General features: G+C 42.2%; 1 protein-coding gene across 1 annotated transcript in view; it reads left to right on the top strand.

Annotated features, from left to right (window-relative positions):
• Positions 1-12674, top strand: part of LOC139766182 (piwi-like protein Ago3) — a 471290-nt gene that overhangs the window by 160070 nt on the left and 298546 nt on the right. The window lies entirely within an intron of this gene.

Raw genomic sequence — 12674 nt, forward strand, 5'->3', positions numbered from 1 at the left:
ACATGAATCAGCCACCAGCGCTGTATCATCAGCGAACAACAACTGACTCACTTCCCAAGCTCTCTCATCCCCAACAGACTTCATACTTGCCCCTCTTTCCAAAACTCTTGCATTTACCTCCCTAACAACCCCATCCATAAACAAATTAAACAACCATGGAGACATCACACACCCCTGCCGCAAACCTACATTCACTGAGAACCAATCACTTTCCTCTCTTCCTACACGTACACATGCCTTACATCCTCGATAAAAACTTTTCACTGCTTCTAACAACTTGCCTCCCACACCATATATTCTTAATACCTTCCACAGAGCATCTCTATCAACTCTATCATATGCCTTCTCCAGATCCATAAATGCTACATACAAATCCATGCTTTTCTAAGTATTTCTCACATACATTCTTCAAAGCAAACACCTGATCCACACATCCTCTACCACTTCTGAAACCACACTGCTCTTCCCCAATCTGATGCTCTGTACATGCCTTCACCCTCTCAATCAATACCCTCCCATATAATTTACCAGGAATACTCAACAAACTTATACCTCTGTAATTTGAGCACTCACTCTTATCCCCTTTGCCTTTGTACAATGGCACTATGCACGCATTCCGCCAATCCTCAGGCACCTCACCATGAGACATACATACATTAAATAACCTTACCAACCAGTCAACAATACAGTCACCCCCTTTTTTAATAGATTCCACTGCAATACCATCCAAACCTGCTGCCTTGCCGGCTTTCATCTTCCGCAAAGCTTTCACTACCTCTTCTCTGTTTACCAAATCATTTTCCCTAACCCTCTCACTTTGCACACCACCTCGACCAAAACACCCTATATCTGCCACTCTATCATCAAACACATTCAACAAACCTTCAAAATACTCACTCCATCTCCTTCTCACATCACCACTACTTGTTATCACCTCCCCATTTGCGCCCTTCACTGAAGTTCCCATTTGCTCCCTTGTCTTACGCACTTTATTTACCTCCTTCCAGAACATCTTTTTATTCTCCCTAAAATTTAATGATACTCTCTCACCCCAACTCTCATTTGCCCTTTTTTTCACCTCTTGCACCTTTCTCTTGACCTCCTGTCTCTTTCTTTTATACATCTCCCACTCAATTGCATTTTTTCCCTGCAAAAATTGTCCAAATGCCTCTCTCTTCTCTTTCACTAATAATCTTACTTATAAATTATATTATTATAATTATAATTAGAAGTAGTAGTAGGAATATTGAAGCAGGAACATTAAGTAGAAGGAGTAGGTTGGAGCATTAGACAGGAACATTAGGTAGGAGCCTTTGGAAATGCTGCAGTGGAGTTGTCCTCTTCTAGAGGCCTGATAAGGATGAGGCACTAAAGACTAAAGACATTGATACAGCTCTAGTGGTTGATTCATGTGAGAAACTGCAGAGGTTGGTGACTGAGTTTGGAAGTGTGTGAAAGGAGAAACTTGTGACTAAGTGTGAATAAGAGCAAGGTTATTAGGTTCAGTAGGGTTAAGGGATAAGTGATTGGGATGTAAGTTTGAATGGAGAGAAATTGGAGGAAGTAAAGTATTTTAGATATCTGGGAGTGGACTTACCAGCAGATGGAATCATGGAAGCAAAAGTGAGTCACAGGATGGGGGAGGGGGTGAAGGTTCTGGGAGCAATGGAGAGCAAAAATGGGTATGGTTGATAGAATAGTAGTTCCATCTATGTTGTATGGTTGCATGGTATGGGCTATAGATAGGGTGTTGGAAATAAAATATTTAAGAACAATATGTGGTGTAAGGTTGTTTGATTGAGTAAGTAATGTAAGGGTAAGAGGGATGTGTGGAAATAATGAGTATGGTTGATATAGCAGAGGAGGGTGTGTTGAAATGGTTTGGACATATGGAGAGAATGAGTGTGGAAGGATTGACAAAGAATCGTCTTTGTCAATCCTTCCACAGAAGTGAAGGGAAGAAGGAGAAATGGGAGACCAAATTGGAGGTGGAAGGATGGATTGAAAAAGATTTTGAGTGATCGGGGCCTGAACATACAGGAGGGTGTGAAGCATGGAATGCTGTGGTATACCAGGGGTCGACATGCTGTCAGTGGACTGAACCAGGGCATGTGAAGCATCTGGGTAGACTATGGAAAAGTCTGTGGGGCCTGGATGTGGATAGGGAGCTGTGGTTTCAGTGCATTACACATGACAGCTAGAGACTGAGTGTAAATGAACAGGTCCTTTTGTTTGTATTCCTGGCGCTACCTCGCTGAAGCAGGGGACAATGATGCTGTTTCTATTGGGGCGGGGTAGCAACAGGAAAGGATGAAGGCAAGCAATTATAGATATGTACATGTGTATGTATATAATGTCTGCATATGTGTTTGTATATGTTAATGTGTATATGTGCGTATGTGGGTGTTATGTATATAAATGTGTATATGAGTGGATGGGCCGTTCTGCATCTGTTTCCTGGTGCTACCTCACTGACATAAGAAACATTAATAGAGTATAAGAACAGGACAAGAATCAAATGCCTTGTTTAATCATGTTAAAAAGTATGATCATTGTATTGACTAGAGTAATGCCATCTCAGTTATTACCTCTAACTCCAGTACGATGAGAAATATCATTGAATCTTCTATTATTGAATATACAAAAAATTATATCCTTCATGTTATTAAAGGTCTGTACAAATTGGATAACTTTATTGTTAAGATTTGTAAACAATTCTCCTTATTCTCGACATAAGTTTATGATATGCTCATTGTCTGTCTTGGACAATCACTTGTTTACCAAATGGCGTCCTAGCTATGTCTCTTCGTTGTATATCAATTGATTGTTATATTTCTTTCTTGTATCTCCCCTGATGATGTGATCATTACATGAAAGTGCACTCAGGAACTTGTTGTGGAAGTCGAGAACATTATCTCGGAAAGCAAAAATGGGTATGTTTGAAGGAATAGTGGTTCCAACAATGTTGTATGGTTGCGAGGCGTGGGCTATGGATAGAGTTGTGCGCAGGAGGATGGATGTGCTGGAAATGAGATGTTTGAGGACAATGTGTGGTGTGAGGTGGTTTGATCGAGTAAGTAATGTAAGGGTAAGAGAGATGTGTGGAAATAAAAAGAGCGTGGTTGAGAGAGCAGGAGAGGGTGTTTTGAAATGGTTTGGGCACATGGAGAGAATGAGTGAGGAAAGATTGACCAAGAGGATATATGTGTCGGAGGTGGAGGGAACGAGGAGAAGAGGGAGACCAAATTGGAGGTGGAAAGATGGAGTGAAAAAGATTTTGTGTGATCGGGGCCTGAACATGCAGGAGGGTGAAAGGAGGGCAAGGAATAGAATGAATTGGAGCGATGTGGTATACCGGGGTTGACGTGCTGTCAGTGGATTGAATCAGGGCATGTGAAGCGTCTGGGGTAAACCATGGAAAGCTGTGTAGGTATGTATATTTGCATGTGTGGACGTATGTATATACATGTGTATGGGGGTGGGTTGGGCCATTTCTTTTGTCTGTTTCCTTGCGCTACCTCGCAAACGCAGGAGACAGCAACAAAGCAAAAAAAAAAAAAAAAAAAATTATTTTAGCTATTTAGCTTTGTTGCTGTCTCCCGCGTTAGTGAGGTAGGGCAAGGAAACAGACGAAAGAATGGCCCAACCCACCCACATACACATGTATATGTTATATACATACACATCCACACACGCAAATATGCATACCTATACATCTCAACGTATACATATATATATACACACAGACATATACATATATACACATGTACATAATTCATACTGTCTGCCTTTATTCATTCCCATCGCCACCGCACCACACATGAAATAACAACCCCTTCCCCGCATGTGCACGAGGTAGCGCTAGGAAAAGACAACAAAGGTCACATTTGTTCACACTCAGTCTCTAGCTGTCATGTAATATTGCACCAAAACCACAGCTCCCTTTCCACATCCAGGCCCCACAGAACTTTCCATGGTTTACCCCAGATGCTTCACATGCCCTGGTTCAATCCGTTGACAGCACGTCGACCCCGGTATACCACATCATTGCAGTTCACTCTATTCCTTGCATGCCTTTCACCCTCCTGCATGTTCAGGCTCCAATCACTCAAAATCTTTTTCACTCCATCTTTCCACCTCCAATTTAGTCTCCCACTTCTCCTTATTCCCTCCACCTCTGACACATATATCCTCTTAGTCAATCTTTCCTCACTCATTCTCTCCATGTGACCAAACCATTTCAAAACACCCTCTTCTGGTCTCTCAACCACACTTTTTATTACCACTCATCTCTCTTACCCTTTCATTACTTACTCGATCAAACCACCTCACACCACATATTGTCCTCAAAGATCTCATTTCCAGCACATCCACCTTCCTCCACACAACTCTGTCCATAGCCAACGCCTTGCAACCATATAACATTGTTGGAACCACTGTTCCTTCAAACATACCCATTTTTGCTTTCCAAGATAATATTTTCGACTTCCACACATTCTTCAACGCTCCCCCACCCTATGATTCACTTCTGCTTCCATGGTTCCATCCGCTGCCAAATCCACTCCCAGATATCTAAAACACTTCACTTCCTCCAGTTTTTTTCCATTCAAACTTACCTCCCAATTTACTTGTCCCTCAACCCTACTGTACCTAATAACATTGCTCTTATTCACATTTACTATCAGCTTTCTTCTTTCACACACTTTACCAAATTCAGTCACCAGCTTCTGCAGTTTCTCCCACGATTCAGCCACCAGCGCTGTGTCATCAGCGAACAACAACAACTGACTCACTTCCCAAGCTCTCTCATCTACAACAGACTTTATACTTGCCCCTCTTTCCAAAACTCTTGCATTCACCTCCCTAACAACCCCATCCACAAACAAATTAAACAACCATGGAGACATCACACACCCCTGCCGCAAACCTACATTCACTGAGAACCAATTACTTTCCTCTCTTCCTACACGTACACATGCCTTACATCCTCGATAAAAACTTTTCACTGCTTCTAACAACTTGCCTCCCACACCATATATTCTTAATACCTTCCAAAGAGCATCTCTATCAACTCTTATCATATGCCTTTTCCAGATCCATAAATGCTACATACAAATCCATTTGCTTTTCTAAGTATTTCTCAAACATTCCTCAAAGCAAACACCTGATCCACACATCCTCTACTGCTTCTGAAAACTTACTGCTCTTCCCCAATCTGTTGCTCTGTACATGCCTTCACCCTCTCAATCAATACCCTCCCATATAATTTCCCAGGAATACTCAACAAACGTATACCTCTGTAATTTGAGCACTCACTTTTATCCCCTTTGCCTTTGTACAGTGGCACTATGCAAGCATTCCTCCAATCCTCAGGTACTTCAACATGAGTCATACATACAATAGAATAACCTTACTAACCAGTCAACAATACAGTCACCCCCTTTTTTAATGAATTCCAGTGCAATACCATCCAAACCTGCTGCCTTGCTGGCTTTGATCTTCTGCAAAGCTTTTACTACCTCTTCTCTCTTTACCAAATCATTTTCCCTAACCCTCTCACTTTGCACACCACTTCAACCAAAACACCTTATATCTACCACTTTATCATCAAACACATTCAACAAACCTTCAAAATACTCACTCCATCTCCTTCTCACATCACCACTACTTGTTATCACCTCCCCACTTGCCCCTTTCACTGAAGTTCCCATTTGTTCCCTTGTCTTATGCACTTTATTTACCTCCTTCCAAAACATCTTTTTATTCTCCCTAAAATTTAATGATACTCTCTCACCCCAACTCTCATTTGCCCTCTTTTTCACCTCATGCACCTTTCTCTTGACCTCCTGCCTCTTTCTTTTATACATCTCACAGTCATTTACATTATTTTCCTGCAAAAATCGTCCAAATGCCTCTCTCTTCTCTTTCATTAATAATCTTCTTGATCCCAACACTCACTACCGTTTCTAATGTGCCCACCTCCCACACTTCTCATGCCACAAGCACCTTTTGCGCAACCCATCACTGCTTCCCTAAATACATCCCATTCCTCCCCTATTCCCCTTACGTCCTTTGTTCTTACCTTTTTCCATTATGTACTCAATCTCTCCTGGTACTTCTTCACACAATTCTCCTTCCCAAGCTCACTTACTCTCACCACTCTTTTCACCCCAACATTCTCTCTTCTTTTCTGAAAACCTCTACAAATCTTCACCTTCGCCTCCACAAGATAATGATCAGACATCCCTCCAGTTGCACCTCTCAGCACATTAACATCCAAAAAGTCTCTCTTTCGTGTGTCTATCAATTAATACATTATCCAATGACGCTCTCTGGCCATCTCTCCTACTTACATACGTGTACTTATATATATCTCTCTTTTTAGACCAGGTATTCCCAATCACCAGTCCTTTTTCAGCACATAAATCTACAAGCTCTTCACCATTTCCATTTACAACACTGAACACCCCATGTACACCAATTATTCCCTCACCTGCCACATTACTCACCTTTTCATTCAAATCACCCATCACTATAACCCGGTCTCATGCATCAAAACTACTAACACTCACTCAGCTGCTCCCAAAACACTTGCTTCTCATGATCTTTCTTCTCATGCCCAGGTGCATATGCGCCAATAATCACCCATCTCTCTCCATCCAATTTCAGCTTTATTTATATTGATTTATTATACTTTGTCGCTGTCTCCCGCGTTAGTAAGGTAGTGGAAGGAAACAGACGAAAGAATGGCCTAACCCACCTACATACACATGTATATATATACACGCATGCACGTATACATACCTATACATTTCAACATATAAGTACATATACATACACAGACACATACATTTATACACCTGTACATACTTCATACTTGCTGCTTGTATTCATTTCTGTCACCACCCCACCACACCTAAAATGACACCCCCATCCCTCCAAACGTGCACATAGTAGTGCTAGGAAAGGAAAATAAAGGCCACATTCATTCACACTCAGTCTCTAGCTGTCATGTATAATCCACCGAAACCACTGCTCCCTTTCCACTTCCAGGCCCCACAAAACTTTGCATGGTTTACCCCAGACGCTTCACATGCCCTGGTTCTATCTATTGATAGCACGTCAACCCTGGTATACCACATCGTTCCAATTCTCTCAATTCCTTGCACACCTTTCACCCTTCAGCATGTTTCAGGCCCCGATTGCTCAAAATCTTTTTCACTCCATCTTTCCACCTCCAATTTGGTCTCCCACTTCTTGTTCCCTCCACCTCTGACACATATATCCTGTTGGTCAATCTTTCCTCACTCATTCTCTCCATGTGACCAATCCATTTCAATACACCCTCTTCTGCTCTCTCAACCACACTCTTTTTATTTCCACACATCTCTCTTACCCTTTCATTACTTAATCAAACCACCTCACACCACATATTGTCCTCAAACATCTCATTTCCAACATATCCACCCTCCTCCACACAACCCCATCTATCACCCATGCCTCAGAACCATATAACATTGTTGGAACCACAATTCCATCAAACATACCCATTTTTGCTCTCTGAGATAACGTTCTCACCTTCCACACATTCTTCAACGCTACTAGAACCTTTGCCCCCTCCCCCACCCTCTCACTCACTTCTGCTTCCATGGTTCCATTTGCTGCCAAATCTACTTCCAGATATCTAAAACACTTCACTTCCTCCAGTTTCTCTCCATTCAAAGTTACCTCCCAATTGACTGGTCCCACAATCCTACTGAACGTAATAATGTTGCTCTTATTCACATTTACTCTCAGCTTTCTCCTTTCACACACTTTACCAAACTCAGTCACCAGCTTCTGCAGTTTCTCACATGAATCAGCCACCAGCGCTGCATCATCAGCGAACAACAACTGACTCACTTCCCAAGCACTCTCACCCACAACAGACTACATACTTGCCCCTCTCTCCAAAGCTCTTGCATTCACCTCCTTGACAGTTCCATCCAAAAACAAATTAAACAACCATGAAGACATCACTCACCCATGCCGCAAACTGACGTTCACTGGAAACCACTCACTTTCCTCTTTTCCTACTTGTACTTATGCTTTACATCCTCGATAAAAACTCTTTACTGCATCTAGCAACTTACCTCCCACACCATATACTCTTTAATACCTTCCACAGAACATCTCTATCAACTCTATCATATGCCTTCTTCAGATCCATAAATGCTACGTACAAATGCATCTGCTTTTCTAAGTATTTCTCACATACATTCTTCAAAGCAAACACCTGATCCTTACATCCTGTACCACTTCTGAAACCACACTGGTCTTCCCCAATCTGATCCTCTGTACATGCTTTGACCCCTCTTGATCAATACCCTCCCATATGATTTCCCAGGAATACTCAACAAACTTATACTTCTGTAATTTGAACACTCACCTTTATCCCCTTTGCCCTTGTACAGTGGTACTATACATGCATTCCGCCAATCCTCAGGCACTTCACCATGAACCATACATAGAATATCCTCAACAACACAGTCACCCCTTTTTTTATAAATTCCACAGCAATACCATCCAAACCTGCCACCTTGCCAGCTTTCATCTTTCGCAAAGCTTTCACTACCTCTTCTCTGTTTACCAAATCATTCTCCCTAACCCTCTCACTTCGCACACCACCTCGGCCAAAACACCATATATCTACCACTCTATCATCAAACACATTCAACAAACCTTCGAAATACTCCCTCCATCTCCCTCTCACTTCACCACTACTTGTTATTACCTTCCCATTTACCCCCTTCACCGATGTTTCCATTTGTTCTCTTGACTAACGCACTTTATTTACCTCCTCCCAAAACATCTTTTCATTTTCCCTGAAATTCAATGATACTCTCTCATCCCAACTCTCATTTGCACTCTTTTTCACCTCTTGCACCTTTCTCTTGACCTCCTGCCTATTTCTTTTATACATCTCCCAATCATTTCCACTATGTCCCTGCAAAAATTGTCCAAAAGCTTCCCTCGTCTCTTTCACTAACAATCTTACTTCTTCATCCACCACTCACTACTCTTTCAAATCTGCCCACCTTCCACCTTACTCATGCCACAAGCATATTTTCTGCAAGCCATCACTGCTTCCCTGAATACATCCCATTCCTCTCCCACTCCCCATATGTCATTTGCTCTCCCCTTTTTTCCATTCTTCACTCAATCTCTCCTGGTAATTCCTCACATAAGTCTCCTTTCTAAGCTCACTTTCACCACTCTCTTCACCCCAACATTCTCTTCTTTCCTGAAAACCTTTACATATCTTCACCTTCGCCTCCACAAGATAATGATCAGACATCCCCCAGCTGCCCCTCTTAGCACATTAACATCTAAAAGTCTTTCTTTCACGCGCCAATCAATTAGCACATAATCCAATAACGCTCTCTGGCCATCTCTCCTACTTACATGCGTATAATTATGTATATCTCTCTTTTTAAACCAGGTATTCCCAATCACCAGTCCTTTTTCAGAACATAAATCTACAAGCTCTTCACCATTTCCACTTACAACACTGAACACCCCATGTATACCAATTATACCCTCAACTGCCACATTACTCACCTTTTTATGAAAATCACCCATCACTATAACCCGGTCTCGTGCATCAAAGCTGCTAACACACTCACTCAGCTGCTACCAAAACACTTGCCTCATGATCTTTCTTCTTGTGACCAGGTGCCTAGGCACCAGTAATCACCTATCTCTTTCCATCCACTTTCAGTTTTACCCATATCAATCTAGAGTTTACTTTCTTACACTCTATCACATACTCCCACAACTCTTGCTTCAGTAGTGCTACTCCTTCCTTTGCTCTTGTCCTCTCAGCAACCCCTGACTTTACTCCCAAAACATTCCCAAACCACTCTTCCACTTTACCTTTCAGCTTCATTTCACTCAGAGCCAAAACATCCAGGTTCCTTTCCTCAAACATCCTACCTGTGGTTTGGGAATGTCTTGGTAGTAAAGTCAGGGGTTAGTGAGAGGAAAAGAGCAAGGGAAGGAGTAAAACTGAAAGTGGATGGAGAGAGATGGGTGATTATTGGTGCATATGCACCTGGGCATGAGAAGAAAGATCATGAGAGGCAAGTGTTTTGGGAGCAGCTGAGTGAGTGTGTTAGTAGTTTTGCTGCACGAGACCGGGTTGTAGTGATGGGTGATTTGAATGCAAAGGTGAGTAATGTGGCAGTTGAGGGAATGATTGGTGTACATGGGGTGTTCAGTGTTGTAAATGGAAATGGTGAAGAGCTTGTAGATTTATCTGCTGAAAAAAGACTGGTGATTGGGAATACCTGGATTAAAAAGAGAGATATACATAAGTATACGTATGTAAGTAGGAGAGATGGCCAGAGAGCGTTATTGGATTACATGTTAATTGATAGACACACGAAAGAGGGACTTTTGGATGTTAATGTGCTGAGAGGTGCAACTGGAGGGATGTCTGATCATTATCTTGTGAAGATGACGGTGAAGATTTGTAGAGGTTTTCAGAAAGGAAGAGGGAATGTTGAGGTGAAAAGAGTGGTGAGAGTAAGTGAACTTGGGAAGGAGACTTGTGTGAGGAAGTACCAGGAGAGACTGAGAACAGAATGGAAAAAGGTGAGAACAAAGGACGTAAGGGGAGTGGGGGAGGATTGGGATATATTTAGGGAAGCAGTGATGGCTTGCGCAAAAGATGCTTGTGGCATGAGAAGTGTGGGAGGTGGGCAGCGTAGAAAGGGTAGTGAGTGGTGGGATGAAGAAGTAAGAGTATTAGTGAAAGAGAAGAGAGAGGCATTTGGACGTTTATGCAGGGAAACAATGCAAGTGAGTGGGAGATGTATAAAAGAAAGAGGCAGGAGGTCAAGAGAAAGGTGCAAGAGGTGAAAAAGAGGGCATATAAGAGTTGGGATGAGAGAGTATCATCAAATTTTAGGGAGAATAAAAAGATGTTTTGGAAGGAGGTAAATAAAGTGCGTAAGACAAGGGAACAAATAGGAACTTCAGTGAAAGGGGCAAGTGGGGAGGTGATAACAAGTAGTGGTGATGTGAGAAGGAGATGGAGTGAGTATTTTGAAGGTTTGTTGAATGTGTTTGATGATAGAGTGGCAGATGTAGGTTGTTTTGGTTGACTTGGTGTGCAAAGTGAGAGGGTTAGGGAAAATGATTTGGTAAACAGAGAAGAGGTAGTAAAAGCTTTGCGGAAGATGAAAGCCGGCAAGGCAGCGGGTTTGGACGGTACTGCAGTGGCATTTGTTAAAAAAGGGGGTGACTGTATTGTTGAGTCATTGTTGACTGTATTGGGAGTCAATTAGTTGGTAAGGTTATTTAATGTATGTATGACTCATGGTGAGGTGCCTGAGGATTGGCGGAATGCTTGCATAGTGCCATTGTACAAAGGCAAAGGGGATAAAAGTGAGTGCTCAAATTACAAAGGTATAAGTTTGTTAAGTATTCCTGGGAAATTATATGGGAGGGTATTGTTGAGAGGGTGAAGGTATGTACAGAGCATCAGATTGGGGAATAGCAGTGTGGTTTCAGAAGTGGTAGAGGATGTGTGGATCAGGTGTTTGCTTTGAAGAATGTATGTGAGAAATACTTAGAAAAGCAAATGGATTTGTGTGTAGCATTTATGGATGTAGAGAAGGCATATGATAGAGTTGATAGAGATGCTCTGTGGAAGGTATTAAGAATATATGGTGTGGGAGGCAAGTTGTTAGACACAGTGAAAATTTTTTATCGAGGATGTAAGGCATGTGTACGTGTAGGAAGTGAGGAAAGTGATTGGTTCTCAGTGAATGTAGGTTTGTGGCAGGGGTGTGTGATGTCGCCATGGTTGCTTAATCTGTTTATGGATGGGGTTGTTAGAGAGGTGAATGCAAGAGTTTTGGAAAGAGTAGCAAGTATGCAGTCTGTTGTGGATGAGAGAGCTTGGGAAGTGAGTCAGTTGTAGTTTGCTGATGATACAGCGCTGGTGGCTGATTTGTGTAAGAAACTGCAGAACCTGGTGGCTGAGTTTGGTTAAGTGTGTGAAAGAAGAAAGATGAGAGTAAATGTGAATAAAAGCAGGGTTATTAGGTACAGTAGGGTTGAGGGACAAGTCAATTGAGAGGTAAGTGTGAATGGAAAAAGACTGGAGGAAGTAAAGTGTTTTAGATATTTGGGAGTGGCTTTGGCAGCGGATGGAACCAAGGAAGCGGAAGTGAATCATAGGGTAGTGGAGGGGACGATGTTCTGGGAGCATTGAAGAATGTGTGGAAGTCAAGAACAATATCTCGAAAAGCAAAAATGGGTATGTTTGACGGAATGGTGGTTCCAACAATGTTATATGGTTGCGAGGCGTGGGCTATGCACAGAGTTGTGCGAGGAGGGTGGATGTGCTGGCAATGAGATGTTTGAGGACAATATGTGGTGTGAGGTGGTTTGATCGAGTAAGTAATGGTAGGGTAAGAGAGATGTGTGGTAATAAAAGGTGTGGTTGAGAGAGCAGAAGAGGGTGTTTTGAAATGGTTTGGTCACATGGAGAGAATGAGTTAGGAAAGATTGACTAAGAGGATATATGTGTCAGAGGTGGAGGGAATGAGGAGAAGTGGGAAACCAGACTGGAGGTGGAAAGATGGAGTGAAAAAGATTTTGAGTGATCGGGGCCTGAACATGCA

The sequence above is a fragment of the Panulirus ornatus genome, chromosome 57 (assembly GCF_036320965.1).
Source record: "Panulirus ornatus isolate Po-2019 chromosome 57, ASM3632096v1, whole genome shotgun sequence".
NCBI classification, from domain to species: Eukaryota; Metazoa; Arthropoda; class Malacostraca; order Decapoda; family Palinuridae; genus Panulirus; species Panulirus ornatus.